Source organism: Salmo salar, chromosome 23 (assembly GCF_965601325.2).
Source record: "Salmo salar chromosome 23, fSalSal1, whole genome shotgun sequence".
Taxonomy (NCBI): Eukaryota; Metazoa; Chordata; class Actinopteri; order Salmoniformes; family Salmonidae; genus Salmo; species Salmo salar.
In genome coordinates this window covers 43,492,610-43,509,484 of record NC_138313.1, presented here as the reverse complement: position 1 = coordinate 43,509,484, position 16,875 = coordinate 43,492,610, and the positions used below count along the sequence as shown (strand labels likewise).

Genomic DNA, 16,875 nt, shown 5'->3' with positions numbered 1-16,875 from the left:
TTTCAACCACTCCTTCCCTTTATCCAACGTAACTGGATTAAGGGTCTGTAAGGTGAAGCTTGGACGCACGCATGTGGTATAATACGTTTTAATATTGAACTGTATCAGGTTGACGAATGTAGCCTTAGTATTCATTAGAATTTAATATTGAATAGACTGAGATATGAATACGATTAAATACATTGGCGCAGTAGATTGCTGTTTTGTATCCCCTGGGCGTCATGAGCTATAGTTCGATTCCTTCCGCTTGATTGGATAACGTACGTTTATTGAACTGTGGAGCTCGACCTTGTTGCGTGTATGACCTAGCTTGCCTCTCTCGGTTCAATCGAGGACAATTTAGAATCTCACAAGGACGCGCAAACGCCCCGATATCCTGCAAAATAGACTATAATGAAGTCTTCATGCTCGTGCACGTTCCTCAGAATGTGCACGGGCAGAATGTTTGGATTTGCTAAAGATATCCCGGGGACATTCATCGTAAACTAGATGAATTAGTCATATTTGTTAATGTCAGATATTTCTCTAAATCACCGCAGGGACTGAATATTGGTTAACCGACCGTTCACTCTGTTGAATGTGGTTCTTTGTTCAACGTTACCTTCTGCATTATGTTATGAATGAAACAAATATCATGCTGTAAAGAGATGGTGGGAGATAATTATTTTCCTGCTTTTGAATCAATGCGATCAGCACCCTTTTCGTTTGAGACTCAGGAGCAATGTTGTTACCTATGGATACTAGTGCTGGGTGCATTGGGAATATCCCAGGCCTCTCCAGTGACTCAGCAATGGTCCCTATGACTCAGACGCAGCATGTATGACATGTGTGTGTGTGTGTGTGTGTGTGTGTGTGTGTGTGTGTGTGTGTGTGTGTGTGTGTGTGTGTGTGCGCGTGTGTGCGTGTGTGTCTGTATGACTTGAGGGGATGATGAATGGAAATACTGATCGACAGCAGGGATGAGATGGAGGATTCAAATGATGTTACTCAAGCCTGAATTGAAAAGATGCCGCATTAATGCTTGTACTGCAATATAATGAAGGTTTATGTAAATTAACGATTTAGCCATTAGTATGACTGTAAAGTGGAGACGTTTCTTAAAAAAAAGAATATATATATATATATATATATTAAATAAAAGGATCAGGCTCACAGGCATGCATTCTGGGGTTATGTTTTGAATCCCAACATACACACACACTGAACATATTGCAGCTCTCACTCACCCACCAGGGTCAAGTGAAAGTGCACGAGACTGAGAGTGAGCTAAATGTGTCTGTGAAAGTGCACTAGATTGACAGTGAGCTAAATGTGTCTGTGAAAGTGCACTAGATTGACAGTGAGCTAACTGTGTCTGTGAAAGTGCACTAGATTGACAGTGAGCTAAATGTGTCTGTGAAAGTGCACTAGATTGACAGTGAGCTAAATGTGTCTGTGAAAGTGCACTAGATTGACAGTGAGCTAAATGTGTCTGTGAAAGTGCACTAGATTGACAGTGAGCTAAATGTGTCTGTGAAAGTGCACGAGATTGACAGTGAGCTAAATGTGTCTGTGAAAGTGCACTAGACTGACAGTGAGCTAAATGTGTCTGTGAAAGTGCACTAGATTGACAGTGAGCTAAATGTGTCTGTGAAAGTGCACTAGATTGACAGTGAGCTAAATGTGTCTGTGAAAGTGCACTAGATTGACAGTGAGCTAAATGTGTCTGTGGGCTAGAGACACTAGTCATTAGATAAACCTGTTTGGTTGTTCTCTACAAGCTAGCTATATCAGTCGTAATCTTTTGTTTCTCTGACCTTCGTAGAGCTTAGTCAGTTGTACAACTGAATGTATTCAACTGAAATGTGTCTTCTGCATTTAACCCAACCCCTCTGAATGAGAGAGGTGGGGGGGGGGGGGGGGCTGCCATAATCAACATCCATGTCTTCAGCACCCAGGGAACAGTGGGTTAACTGCCTTACTCAGAACAACAGATTTTTACCTTGTCAGCTCGGGGATTCGATACAGCAACCTTTACAGTTACTGGCCCAACGCTCTAACTACCAGGCTACCTGCCGTCCCAGGTCAGGCTAAAGGCGTTCGCATGCTTCCCATCCTATATATTATGACGCCATTTTTGTGACGTTTTTGTTAGTTTTGGTCTTCGGCAAGGTTTCTTTTTCTGCTCTTTGTGAACACAGCATTTTTCCTCGAGACAAGCCGACATTCTGAGCCGAAGTCTACGACCCTTCGGTCATTGGGATTCTTCAATGAAACATGCCTTAAGTCTGGGCGCTGTCCTGATGGGTAACGTTTAGACACTACGGAAGTATGTTGCCCTTTTTAATTATGGAGTGTGGTGCCATCTGTAGATTATAGAGTGTGTTGCCCTTTTAATTACGGTCCCATTCATTCAGTTGTGATCCCCAGCTTTCTAGGAAACCGAGGGATTTAATAACCATATCCATAACAATCTGGACATTCCACATCAACAGACAAAAGCTTGATAAACAGTAGTGGTCTGCCAAGTCATTTAGCAGGCACAATCAGGTGATCCTACTTTATCCACTTTAAGTCCATTTCTAATTGAGGGAAATTTGCGATTACCGTTGTCATTATACGTCTACATTTTGCTACAACTACTTTCTGAATGGTTTCAAATCAATGGAGTCTTAGTAAGCACCCTGTTGAGTAGCTTCCTAATCTGTCAGGATTTGGGATTGGGTTTGAAACAATGAGCCACTCTCACTCTGAAATTAGGAGTGCTGGTTCATGACCTGGCCGACAGTTGCATGTCTGGGGAAATATATTCGGGAACTTATGTAATCACTGGCCTGAGACTTAATTTAGATAACCTAATTTGTTGAAGTGAAGTGCAATCTATGAATAACTACAGGTAATCATCCACACACAGACTCTCTCTCTCTCACACACACACACACACACACACACACACACACACACACACACACACACACACACACACACACACACACACACACACACACACACACACACACACACACACACACACACACACACACACACACACCCCGTTGTCATTAAACATGTATAATTTGCCACAACGACACTGCATGGTTTCAAAGATGGGTCAATGTGCTTTACCTGAGGCTGGGATTTAGTCTAGCTAGCCTAGCTTGGTTTAACCAGACGGAATGCTCTGCCACCATTGTTTCACTCAGCATTCAGTCTGGTTTACCCAGGCTAAGATTTACCCTCAAGCATGCCTCAGCATTGAGTTTCCTCATCAGAGTATGTGATTAAGTTGATCAGCTATTAGACCAATGAAGAACTACTCTACTGCAATATTCTGAAGTAGATTACAAGACTCTTCTAGTACTGAGGGACTAGTATGTAAATGCAGTAATAGTAGCTCTCAAATCAGATTGAACCGTTTCACTTCCATCCCAGTCAGACTCTATGTGGACCGTTTCACTTCCATCCCAGTCAGACTCTGTGTGAACCGTTTCACTTCCATCCCAGTCAGACTCTATGTGGACCGTTTCACTTCCATCCCAGTCAGACTCTGTGTGGACCGTTTCACTTCCATCCCAGTCAGACTCTATGTGGACCGTTTCACTTCCATCCCAGTCAGACTCTATGTGGACCGTTTCACTTCCATCCCAGTCAGACTCTGTGTGGACCGTTTCACTTCCATCCCAGTCAGACTCTATGTGGACCGTTTCACTTCCATCCCAGTCAGACTCTATGTGGACCGTTTCACTTCCATCCCAGTCAGACTCTATGTGGACCGTAAACAATTTGGGTCACTGGTTGCTTTTGAGCCCTAGAAGGATGGAAAATGACTAGGCTCTCATTATAGTTCCAAACCAGATCACATGGTTCCACTTAACAGTGAAGTCTGTCTGACCGCCGCTCACCATTTTACCACGACAACGGCTGGAACACCTCCTGTACCACGACAACGGCTGGAACACCCACTGTACCTACAACGGCTGGAACACCTCTTGTACCTCTACAACGGCTGGAACACCCACTGTACATCTACAACGGCTGGAACACCTCCTGTACCTCTACAACGGCTGGAACACCCACTGTACCACGACAACGGCTGGAACACCCACTGTACCACGACAACGGCTGGAACACCCACTGTACCTCTACAACGGCTGGAACACCCACTGTACATCTACAACGGCTGGAACACCCACTGTACCACGACAACGGCTGGAACACCCACTGTACCACGACAACGGCTGGAACACCCACTGTACCTCTACAACAGCTGGAACACCCACTGTACATCTACAACGGCTGGAACACCCACTGTACCTCTACAACGGCTGGAACACCCACTGTACCTCTACAACGGCTGGAACACCCACTGTACATCTACAACGGCTGGAACACCCACTGTACATCTACAACGGCTGGAACACCCACTGTACCTCTACAACGGCTGGAACACCCACTGTACCTCTACAACGGCTGGAACACCCACTGTACCTACAACGGCTGGAACACCCACTGTACATCTACAACGGCTGGAACACCTCCTGTACCTCTACAACTTGTCTTTTCTGTCCTTCTTTCCTTCATGAGCACCGATATGTAGAAGCACCGGATATATCTCCATCTTATTGTGAACACCTCTCAATCACATTCAGATCCTTGAGGAAAGGAGACAAGGAAAGGAAGATACTAGAACTGTCAGGCTCTGAAATGACACCAGTAGAAAGAACAGGCGTCTGTCTCAGAGGGTGTAGTAGTTTTGGGGCTCCCGAGTGGTGCAGCGGTCTAAGGCACTGCATCTCAGTGCTAGAGGCTTCACTACAGACCCTGGTTCGATTCCAGGCTGTATCACAACCTTGGGAGTCCCATAGGGTGGTGCACAATTGGCCCAGCGTCACCCGGGTTAGGGTTTGGCCGTTGTAGGCCGTCATTGTAAATAAGAATTTGTTCTTAACTGACTTGCCTAATTAAATACAGGTTCAATAAAAATAAAACAATTAATTAAAGTGAGCAGTCTCCCTGCCTGCTGTGTTGGGGTACAGAGAGTGCCAGCTTTCTAAGGCTACTGTGGTGCTGAGGGACTGTGTGGGCGTTCACTCTCTCTCTCTCTCTGCAGTGAGTAAACTCTCCCTTTGAAATGCAGTGGGTAGGTAGGACAGGACAAATTTCTCTCTCTACTACAGTATCTCTATCTTTCACACAGACACACACCATCATTCACTCTATATGGTCTGTCTCTTGGTAGAAGGATAGAAAGATAGTCTAGGGAGAGGGGGAGAGCAGACGGCAGTCACATCACTGAGGCATTATTGCTGAAAGCAAGCATATTGGGCTGAGACCGTTCCCCTTAAGCTGTGCAGTATAGCAGTACACATTAATCCTCTACTGAAGAGCTCTATTCCCACTGGTTGTCTTGCACCATCTCCCTCCTGATCCCAGATCTGCTGACTGCACCTGGTGCACCAGGCATCCAATTTGCCTGACACCTAGGCTCTAAGGCGCTTGGCCTCAAACCAGCCGTGCACGCAAAAACGGTCCTTTTGGGAAGCTCAATTTCATGTAGGCTACAGCTCTGCCTCTTTTTTTATGTAGAGTTCCATAGTGGAATTCTCCCTGAGGAAACTAGATTACTAGGTTTGTCACCATGCTGGCTTGGCATCGTTCTCATGATATGTTTTGCAGCTATTCTTGATTTTATTTGTGTATTGTGTTAGCTTTTAAAGGAATAAAAAAACATGCCTCAAGCTTTAACATAAATTCCCACACTGCAACGAGAGACAAAATCCAAATCCAAATCCAGTGAGAGACAAAACATAATTGTGGGCTGAGAGTTTGGAGCACGTAACCATCATAACCACCACGTGAATACGGAAATCTGTTGTCCAAAAAGAATCCTGCCTACATATTTTACATATGTCTTAGCGCTCAACATTCATATCTATGGCGTTTGTTGTTTTAAAATAAACTGGTTGAAACCAACCCGTAACCCCAAACTTCCTACTAGCAGTTCTGAAATCCACCCTAAACTAAGAGTAAATTCCCTGGCCCACTTCCTCTCCATGAAGAGTGACTGAAAGGCCTCCAGGCAAGCAGTGGTTAACTTGATAGCCACACCAATTTTACACCAAATTAGTTTTCTGAGTAACTTTTCTTTAGGGGAGTTGCTATCTCTGTCAGCTTTCCTGAACTCTGAAGGATTTGGAAGGACTCAGTGTCCCGAAATAAGATTTGTGAGATGGGAAAGAATGGAGAATGTTCTTTCTCTTTCTCGCTCTCTCTGGGTTTTCTCACCTCGAGCGATGGTGTCACTTGTCATTGTGTTGAAGGTCACTATGACAGTTATTTTTCATAATACCTGTCTCCTGGTTGTCCATTTGACCCCGTGACCCTGTCTTGGGTTGTCATGAAGATGGATGACATGTCACTGTGCATCAACTCATTGGTGACCTGAAACCTGACACCTCTGGCCTATTGCGATGTTCAGCATAACAAGAATATTTGACAAGGGATGACAAGCTTCTGTTTTTTGTCATCCAGTGAAAGAAATCCAATACCCAGAGAGAGTACTCCAATATGTTACCGGCTGTGTGGGCTGTAGATTAGCTGTGGTTACACAAGCACAACATTGTGGATGCGGATTGTGGATGCAATTAGTATTCATTACCAACTTGTTATCGTTTGCATCCTGCGGCCTCATGCAATTGACTTCCCTAAATCTGAATTATTTAATAAGAGAAGTCAAAACAAGGATCTATGGATTAATTTTGTTTTAAATTACTGTTCTATCTGCCCTCGCAGCTTCTTATGTAATAGTCAATCAAGCTCCTTAGTAGCCTACATAGAGATAGAATGGAATAAGGGGAAAATAAAGACATGATTTTGTATGAAATATAGTAAAACGGGAGTGAAAGAGATGGTTTGATCAGGAGAGTTGGAGGTGAGATATTTATTGGAAGTGTGGCTATGACCTTTGACCCACACAGGGCCTCTATAGGCCCCCTGTGTCAAATCAAATTGTATTGGTCACATACACATGGTTAGCAGATGTTAATGCGAGTGTAGCGAAATGCTTGTGCTTCTAGTTCCGACCGTGCAGTAATATCTAACAAGTAATCAAAAAATTCCCCAACAACTACCTTGTTTCACAACAACTACCTTATACACACAAGTGTAAAGGAATGAATCAGAATATGTATATATAAATATATGGATGAGCGATGGCCGAACGGCATAGGCAAGATGCAGTAGATGGTATAGAGTACAGTATATACATATGAAATGAGTAATGTAGGGTATGTAAACATTATATAAAGTGGCATTGTTTAAAGTGACTAGTGATACATTACATCAAGATGGCAAGATGCAGTAGATGGTATAGAGTACAGTATATACATATGAGATAAGTAATGTAGGGTATGTAAACATTATATAAAGTGGCATTGTTTAAAGTGACTAGTGATACATTTATTACATCCAATTTTTTATTATTAAAGTGGCTAGAGTTGAGTCAGTATGTTGGCAGCAGCCACTCAATGTTAGTGATGGCTGTTTAACAGTCTGATGGCCTTGAGATAGAAGCTGTTTTTCAGTCTCTCGGTTCCAGCTTTGATGCACCTGTACTGACCTCGCCTTCTGGATGATAGCGGGGTGAACAGGCAGTGGCTCGTGTGGTTGCTGTCCTTGATGGCAGTAGTGATGTCATGGTTGGCACAGTGTGGTTGGCACAGTCTGTCTGTCTGTCTGTCTGTCTGTCTGTCTGTCTGTCTGTCTAGTTATGCATCTCTTCACTCTACTGCCTATGTTCCTCTATCTCTCCATCCTTATACTCTCTCTCGGTTTCATAGTCTGTTATTTGACCATCACTGCTGTGTCCTCTATTTGTCCTTGTCTCTCTGTCTTGATACTGATGAAGGTAAATACACTTAGTTTGATCCTTTCCTTTTGTTGTATATTATTATAGCACATCCTTCCTCACTGGTCAGAGAAGATTGGCCATGCATGTGAGAGCAGTATGATGCCAGCCCAGCCTATATATCCAACTGTTAGCTTCCTGGAGTTTATTGGGTCTGATCCGAGCATTAAGGTATGGAGCCTTGCATGCCGACTAAACCGGGCATGCGTGTGCGTGCGCCATCGCGCGCATTTAGATTTTTGTCCATCCACACCAGACGTATTCAGGACACAGCGGTTGAAATATCAAAATGAACTCTGAACCAACTATATTAATTTGAGGACAGGTCGAAACACATGAAACATTCATGGACATTTAATTTGTCCTGGGATATAAACATTGGGTTATTATTTTACCTGAAATAATGCACAAGGTCATTTTTTTCAGGATTTTTGTAGAATTTGTGTGTTCTCTACTCCGACAATTAATCCACAGATAAAAGGGGAAACCTAGTTAGTTTCTAGTAATCTCTCCTCCTTCAGTCTTCTTCTTCTTTGGACTTAATATGGCGGTTGGCAACCAACTTTAAGGTGCATTACCACCACCAACTGGCCTGGAGTGTGGACCTCAGTTCGTCTTTCAATCACCTATGTGGGTGTAAGCTCGTGAAAACCAATGAGGAGATGGGAGAGGCGGGACTTGCAGTGTGTCAAGTGTCAAAAATATAACCAAGTTCTATTTTAGCGCCTGGCTATGCAGACGCTCGTTGATCGGCGTGAGAAGTTTGGATGAAATGATTGAATAACATGTGCAGTACCAGTCAAAAGTTTGGACATACCTAGTCATTCAAGGGTTTTTCTTTATTTTTACTATTTTCTACATTGTAGAATAATAGTGAAGACATCAAAACTATGAAATAACACATATGGGGCAGCAGTAGCCTAGTGGTTAGAGCGTTGGACTAGTCAACAAAAGGTTGCAAGATCGAATCCGTGCGCTGACAAGGTAAAAATCTGTCGTTCTGCCCCTGAACAAGGCAATTAATCCACTGTTCCTAGGCTGTCATGAAAATAAGAATTTGTTCTTAACTGACTTGCCTAGTTAAATGAAATATGAAATCATGTAGTAAGCAAAAAAGTGTTAAACAAATCAAAATATATTTTCCATTTGAGATTCTTCAAAGTAGCCACCCTTTGCCTTGATGACAGCTTTGCACACTGTTGGTATTCTCTCAACCAGCTTCACCTGGAATGAAAATAGTAAAAATAAATAAAACCCCTTGAAATGAGTAGGTGGGCCCAAAACTTTGACTGGTACTGTATGTGTACATAGATTTTGCAACGCTCGTGCATTAGAAAAACACATTTTCGTTAGTCCATTTGTGTGCCTTCATGAACACACTCCTGGACTCAATGGCCACGCCCAGAATCCAGTTGAGGGTCTGAGATTGGGACAGATTGGGACAGCTTGGAACTCGAAAGCCCAGCTGTGATTAACATAGAGAGGGTTTCACTGGCTTAGCAGCACAAACATCCAGCACTGCCAAATCACAGGACTAGGATTACGGCCAGGAACTAGGACATACACTTCCCGTTCGGTTTTAAGGTGCAAGTTGGTGAGCCAATCGACACCCAATAAATGGTTGGCTGGTGTTAGGATCGGGCTTGTTTAGGAGAAACAGTGGGTGGCTGTCTGCGCCTTACTCTCAGTCCCTGATAGACTCTGTCACAGGTGCCTTAGCAAGGTCATAGGAGAAAAGAGACACACATATTGTCTGAGGGTTTGGAAATAAATCCGTAACAGATGCAAAAATATATCTTATTTATTTTTAGGACAAGATGTCCCGAAAGTTAAAAGCCAAAGGTGCTAAAGTGAAGTTGAGGAGAGTGCAACATTACCTACAGTAACATTTATATGTAATATAGAGATGTGTTGTGTGGAACTCACATATTTCTCAATCATGTTGAGTAAATATATGGGTCAGCTTTGTGCAATATATTTATATTGATTGTGGACCTCTATGTAGTTCAATGTGATTGCTGTTATTAAATGTTTTTTGTAATATATACAGGGTTGTTTTTTATTTTAATATATACAGGGCTGTTTTGTAAAAGAGATGTTTAATCTCAATGTGACTCCCTAAATAAAGGTCAAATAAAAAAATATGGTCTGTCTATATGGTCTTTCCACTGAATAAGCCCATAAAGGATGTATAGAGACATTTGAGGTGGCCATTTAGGCAGGGATCTACGCTGATATTTTTTACAAGGAGCAAGTGTGGGTGTAAATTTGTAAAAAAAATACACAATTACAAATATTTGAGGTAAGAAAAGCTAGAATCCTTAAATTTTTTCTAGGCACACTGGTGTTGCTAAATAGAAATTCCAGGCCGCACAGATGTTTAGGTGTATATGCAGGTAAAATGGCCTCCCTCTAGAGCCATGTTAGCTTTGTGCAGATATTATACATCAGTGGTTCAGCATCTGATAAGGAAGCCTACATGAAAGTGGACTTTCACTTGAAATGTAATACTTGGTGTTCTGTGAAGGTTGCGTAATGATCATTTGGCTATTGCCTGGTCTCGCCGACTCCTTTTAATTTTCCAGTTCACTTCTTTTTCTAATAAGTTATAGTAAAGATAATGGCCCTTTGTCCTCAGAAGAGAATTAAGTCACATTAGCAAAATTAGATTAGTGGCGCTAACCTTGTTTTGATGTGCCTCTTTACTTTATTTTTGTTTACTGTGATTGGGCGTCTTTCGACAAAATGACCCGGCAGGCATCAGGTCAAAAATGGCCTTCTTACTTTTCCCCTATTGACCTGTTGGGTGCTGGTGTTGCGTAAAAAAAGCCCACCTTGTCACCTTGTCTCAATGAGTTAAGAGTGACTGCAGTAAACAGGAGATGACATCATCAGGTCACCGTTGTCAGACGAAGCCCTCAGAGCTTTATCTAAACGCTTAGCGTCATAGGGCTGCCATGATGGCCCCATACTTGTTGTGTACTTTTGAAGGTGTCTTAGCAAGCCAATCAGTCTCTCATCCATAGCTTACTCACACTACTGAGCCGAACCAAGCCCAAGCCCAGCTATAATTGGCACGGTAGTGTGAAAAGGGTACCAGAGAGTTTATTTATATGCAGGTTTATGAGGAGAATGCATCAGATCTCTATCAGGTACCAGATTTATGCCGGTTTGTATATTTTGTGTGTTTCGATAGAGGATCTTAGCCAAAACACAGGCTACTACATGAGACTGTATCTGTATCTAACGCCCTTGATAAAAGTTGTCTGCCGGTAAATACAGTTGAAGTCGGAAGTTAGCATACACCTTGGCCAAATACATTTAAACTCAGTTTTTCACAATTCCTGACATTTAATCCTAGTAAAAATTCCCTGTCTTAGGTCAGTTAGGATCACCACTTTATTTTAAGAATGTGAAATGTCAGAATAATAGTAGAGAGAATGATTTATTTCAGCTTTTATTTCTTTCATCACATTCCCAGTGGGTCAGAAGTTTACATACACTCAATTAGTATTCGGTAGCATTGCCTTTAAATTGTTTAACTTGGGTCAAACGTTTCAGGTAGCCTTTCACAAGCTTCCCTCAATAAGTTGGGTGCATTTTGGCCCATTTCTCCTGACAGATCTGGTGTAACGGAGTCAGGTTTGTAGGCCTCCTTGCTCGCACATACTTTTTCAGTTCTGCCCACAAATTTTCTATAAGATTGAGGTCAGGGCTTTGTGATGGCCACTCCAATACCTTGACTTTGTTGTCCTTAAGCCATTTTGCCACAACTTTGGAAGTATGCTTGGGGTCATTGTCCATTTGGAAGACCCATTTGTGACCAAGCTTTAACTTCCTGACTGATGTCTTGATGTTGCTTCAATATATCCACATTATTTTCCTCCCTCATGATGCCATCTATTTTGTGAAGAGCACCAGTCCCTCCTGCAGCAAAGGACCCTCACAACATGATGCTGCCACCCCCGTGCTTCACGGTTGGGATGGTGTTCTTCGGCTTGCAAGCCTCACTCTTTTTCCTCTAGACATAACAATGATCATCATGGCCAAACAGTTCTATTTTTGTTTCATCAGACTAGATGACATTTCTCCAAAAAGTACGATCTTTGTCCCCATGTGGAGTTGGAAACCATAGTCTGGCTTTTTTATGGCGGTTTTGGAGCAGTGGCTTCTTCCTTGCTGAGCGGCCTTTCAGGTTATGTCGATATAGGACTCGTTTTACTGTGGATATAGATAATTTTGTACCTGTTTCCACCAGCATCTTCACAAGGTCCTTTGCTGTTGTTCTGGGATTGACTTGCACTTTTCACACCAATGTACGTTCATCTCTAGGAGACAGAACGCGTCTCCTCTCCTGAGCAGTATGACAGCTGCGTGGTCCCATGGTGTTTATACTTGCGTATTATTGTTTGTACAGATGAACGTGGTACCTTCAGGTGTTTGGAAATTGCTCCCAAGGATGAACCAGACTTGTGGAGGTCTACAATTCTTTTTCTGAGGTCTTTGCTGATTTCTTTTGATTTCCCCATGATGTCAATCAAAAAGGCACTGAGTTTGAAGGTAGACCTTGAAATACATCCACAGGTACACATCCAATTGACTCAAGTGATGTCAATTAGCCTATCAGAAGCTTCTAAAGCCATGACATCATTTCTGGAATTTTCCAAGCTGCTTAATGGCACAGTCAACTTAGTGTATGTAAACTTCTGACCTACTGGAATTGTGATACAGTCAATTATAAGTGAAATAATCTGTCTGTAAACAATTGTTGGAAAAATTACTTGTGTCATGCACAAAGTAGATGTCCTAACTGACTTGCCAAAACTATAGTTTAACAAGAAATGTGTGGAATGGTTGAAAAACGAGTTTTAATCACTCCAACCTAAGTGTATGTAAACTTCCGACTTCAACTGTATCTAACCATTATGTAGTTCTGGGGATCTGCAGGTACCTATCTAACCGGTATCTAGTAATCGAAAAAATGCTAAACTGACCCTAAATCAACTGTGTCCTACTCCGTACCTCACATTCTGATAACTCTCTGCAACATGTTTTATCAGTATAAGAAGCACGACGGATGCCAAGCATCTAACATTGATTCAACATCGTCTCAGTTCTAGCTCAACTCCAGCTGGTATAGCTGGCTACAGTGAGACAGAGTTAGATGCTGCCTCTGAAGACCAAAAGCAAGACAGTTTTAGATGCCTTCTTTTTTAAATTCCTTCAACATCCTCTCAGTCCCTGATTATTGCTAAATGTGGAGCAGGCTATGTGGAGCAGGCTATGTGGAGCAGTGCAGCATCTGAGCCGTGGTTGAGCTGCTTTTTAAACAGAGTGCTCTCATTTCCAGAGTTCAGATGCAGGTATTTATATCATGCAGGTCAGCTGAGGTAAAGGAGGACCGAGGAGAGTAACAGTGAGTTCTGTCTGGATAAACAACATTCTGTCCTCAGGGTGTTGGAGTGCTGTATGGAGAGTCAAGTCGAGTCTGGAGGTTCCTCCTGACTGAGGTTCTTAAGTCAACGGCTGACCAAGCCGGACGTGATCCAACGTCAACAGTGTTGCTTTAGTCGTTTACCTCAAGACATTGAGATTTGTCAGTATCTGCTCTTGTTTCACTGGCTTCTCATTCAAGTTCTTCTGAATGTGGGTGTCTGGGTGGTTCGGGTCTTTGTGGATTGTGTGGGAGAGTTCATATGGGATTTTATTATGTGTATCGTCAAGAAGTTAGTACCACCCTTGTACAGAGAAGTGAGGACACAAGCTAATTCTATGGTAATGTCCCTCTGTCATCTTCTTTGATCTTGGGGAAACAAGCCTATTGCTGAATGTGTGATGGAGGCTGCTTTCAGATGTTAACAGCTGCTGAATACTTTTTTTAGTACATGTCAGGAAATGATGCAGAAGTGAGAGGTGATAGAAAATCCTTTGCTGAAATTAGAGCAGTCTGAGGATATTGAGCAGGAAACTCAACCACCAAATGCATTTGTTCAGCCTTTAGCCTCTTTTTTAAGATTGGAGTTTTCGACATGCCTTTTGGCTGGATGTCAGTTACCTTGAAGTGGGATGCTTTCGCTGTTTCTGGGATGCGAGTTAAAGGAAAAGCCAGTGTGATGAATAGAGGAGGGAAACTTGGCTGAACATCCTGCTCTTCAAATGGACTGTTTAAACAAAATGGCAAAGCTGGGAAACACAGCTGTCTGACGTGTACTCGTGATTTAGTTTTACGTGTTTATATTACTAATTATGACTTAATCATGGTGGACTCAGATGGACAAACCTACATTAATAATTGAGTGTAATCTACGTTTATACTCTCCATTACTTGTTTGGGGTTGTTTAGGGGGTAGATCAGCTTTAATATTGCAGATAGATTGTGGCTTCCATCAATGTAATTGTCTGCATCACTTCCAATCCCCCATATATGTTTTTGCAAATATATGTATATACATACATACATACATACATACATACATACATACATACATACATACATACATACATACATACATACACCCGTTTAAGTCAGAAGTTCACATACACCTTAGCCAAATACATTTAAACTCAGTTTTTCACAATTCCAGACTTGTAATCGTAGTAAAAATTCCCTGTCTTAGCTACAATAGTCATTTACAACATTAACAATGTCTACACTGCATTTCTGATCAATATGATGTTATTTTAATGGACAAAAAATGTGGTTTCTTTCAAAAACAAGGACACTTCTAAGTGAGCCCAAACTTTTGAACTGTGGTGTATGTATATGTGTGTATGTATGTATTTATATGTTTATACAGTTGAAGTTGAAAGTTTACATACACTTAGGTTGGAGTCATTAAATCTCGTTTTTCAACCACACATATTTCATGTTAACAAACTATAAGTCGGTTAGGACATCTACTTTGTGCATGACACAAGTAGTTTTTCCAACAATTGTTTACAGACAGATTATTTCACTGTATCACACTTCCAGTGGGTCAGAAGTTTACATACACTAAGTTGACTGTGCCTTTAAACAGCTTGAAAAATTCCACAAAATAATGTCATGGCTTTAGAAGCTTCTGATAGGCTAATTGGCATCATTTTGTGGAATTTTCCAAGCTGTTTAAAGGCACAGTCAACTTAGTGTATGTAAACTTCTGACCCACTGGAATTTGCCAAAACTATAGTTTGTTAACAAGAAATGTGTGGAGTGGTTGAAAAACGAGTTTTAATGACTCCAACCTAAGTGTATGTAAACTTCCGACTTCAACTGTATAACTGGGTCTATTTTTGCTACAACACAGATTGCTGCGGATTGAATCAAGCCTTAAGTCTCTAACGTAGGGTATTATTCACCTGTCTACCTACTGCGCAGTATAGACTATTCTAGAACGTCGTTACTAACTTTTCTCTTAAAGCTACTTGCTGCAAACTCATTTCAGTGAGGATAGGATTGCTGGAGTTTTCCTGTTATAAATCTGAGTGTGGATTTGCAGGCATGTCTTTGGGGCGGATTTACTTCAGAAAATGTGGGGGTGGAATTGAGCTTCTTGGTTCATTAGCATGAGCTAGTTTCTCAGAGATTACCACAAATTCTAGTTCCACTTTAACCCTTTACAAAGCAATATTGAGCCATTAGATACAAGTTCTGATATGCTTCAATTCCCCATACCCATTTTAGAGTTGGTGAGACACAGGGCCACACATATATATTACCTTAACTTGAGCATTTAGAGTTGGTAACAGGTAAGGGATGTGCACATGATACCACAGCTCTGAACTGGAATGGGATACCCATTTACAGCCAGTAGGGATGCTCATTACCTTACTCTTTAGTCTTAACAACATCAGGGAGTTATTAGGCTGGTCCCAGATCTGTTTGTGCTGTAAAGCTCCTGCTGTCATGGTGATGCATAACAATGATCCTAGGAGATAATGATCATAGGGAGATATACAGCATAAACAGATCTGGGACCAGCCTAATGACTTCTACTGCTGTTGTTGTTGCTTCTCTCGTCACTGTCAGACTGACCAGCCCCTGACTGACACAGACTCTTTGTTCATCGAGTATCACACTGTACCAGTCTGCAGTGTCAGAGAGGGGGGGGGTCATCCTTCAGGGACAAGCAGCTGATGAAATCTCCTCTGTTTGACCTGATTGAGCACATTAGCAGGGTGAAGGGACGCGCTTCTGATCGTCATCTCTCTAGGTCTGATATCATATGTCTTTTGCTCACGTATTCTACTACTAGGCCCATGTTTTGAATATCCCCCAACGTCCCTATTGTATTATGTCGCTCATATTCTGTACTCCCTCATTGCTTCTGGAAGATATCAAAACAAAGTGGTGTAGAATCATGTGGTGATCATTTTATCCCCCGCAGTCCGAGGACGGCTAGGCTGCTCTTCCAGTAGGCTCTGATGAACAAGGGTTCTCTCTTGGTAGCTCACTGCGCATCTATAGTTGGCCTATGGCAGTACAACTTACAGTAGCTGTCCCTCTCGGTGTGCCTGGTCCCAGATCTGTTTACGTTGTCTAACCAGCTTTTTACGGGAATTGGCATGACAGAACAAACAGATCAGGGACCAGACTAACAGTTTGCTGCTTTCTGCAGCTAATAGCAGCACTCGGGCAGTTCTGTAGCAGTGGCCAGGTCACCTGAAGCCCCAGGTCCAGTCTCCTTTCCTCTCTTACAGACTAATGCTGCTTTGCGTCTCACTGAAGAAAAAAAACCACAAGAGGCCAAGTCAGGGTAATGATGAGAGATTTGGTCCTTTTCCATGGCAACGGTAACCAAGTGAGCCGTGTCCTGTGGTCGGAGTGCTTTTGTTCCGAAATGTCTCTGAATTGTTACCACGACATCCAGAAATGTTCATTTTCCTTTTTTTCCTTTTATGCCTGTGCTGGTCGGTTTCCACTTTCCAAGTTCTATTAGCTTTCAGTAGTAATTGTATCCTCTGCTACTACTAATAAGACTGTCTATTCATCAGTGGTGTAATGATATAGC

General features: G+C 42.2%; 1 protein-coding gene across 2 annotated transcripts in view; it reads left to right on the top strand.

Annotated features, from left to right (window-relative positions):
- LOC106584644 (microtubule-associated protein 1B-like) overlaps positions 1–16,875 on the top strand; it is an 83,938-nt gene that overhangs the window by 43,788 nt on the left and 23,275 nt on the right. The gene's annotated exons all lie outside the window — the stretch shown is intronic.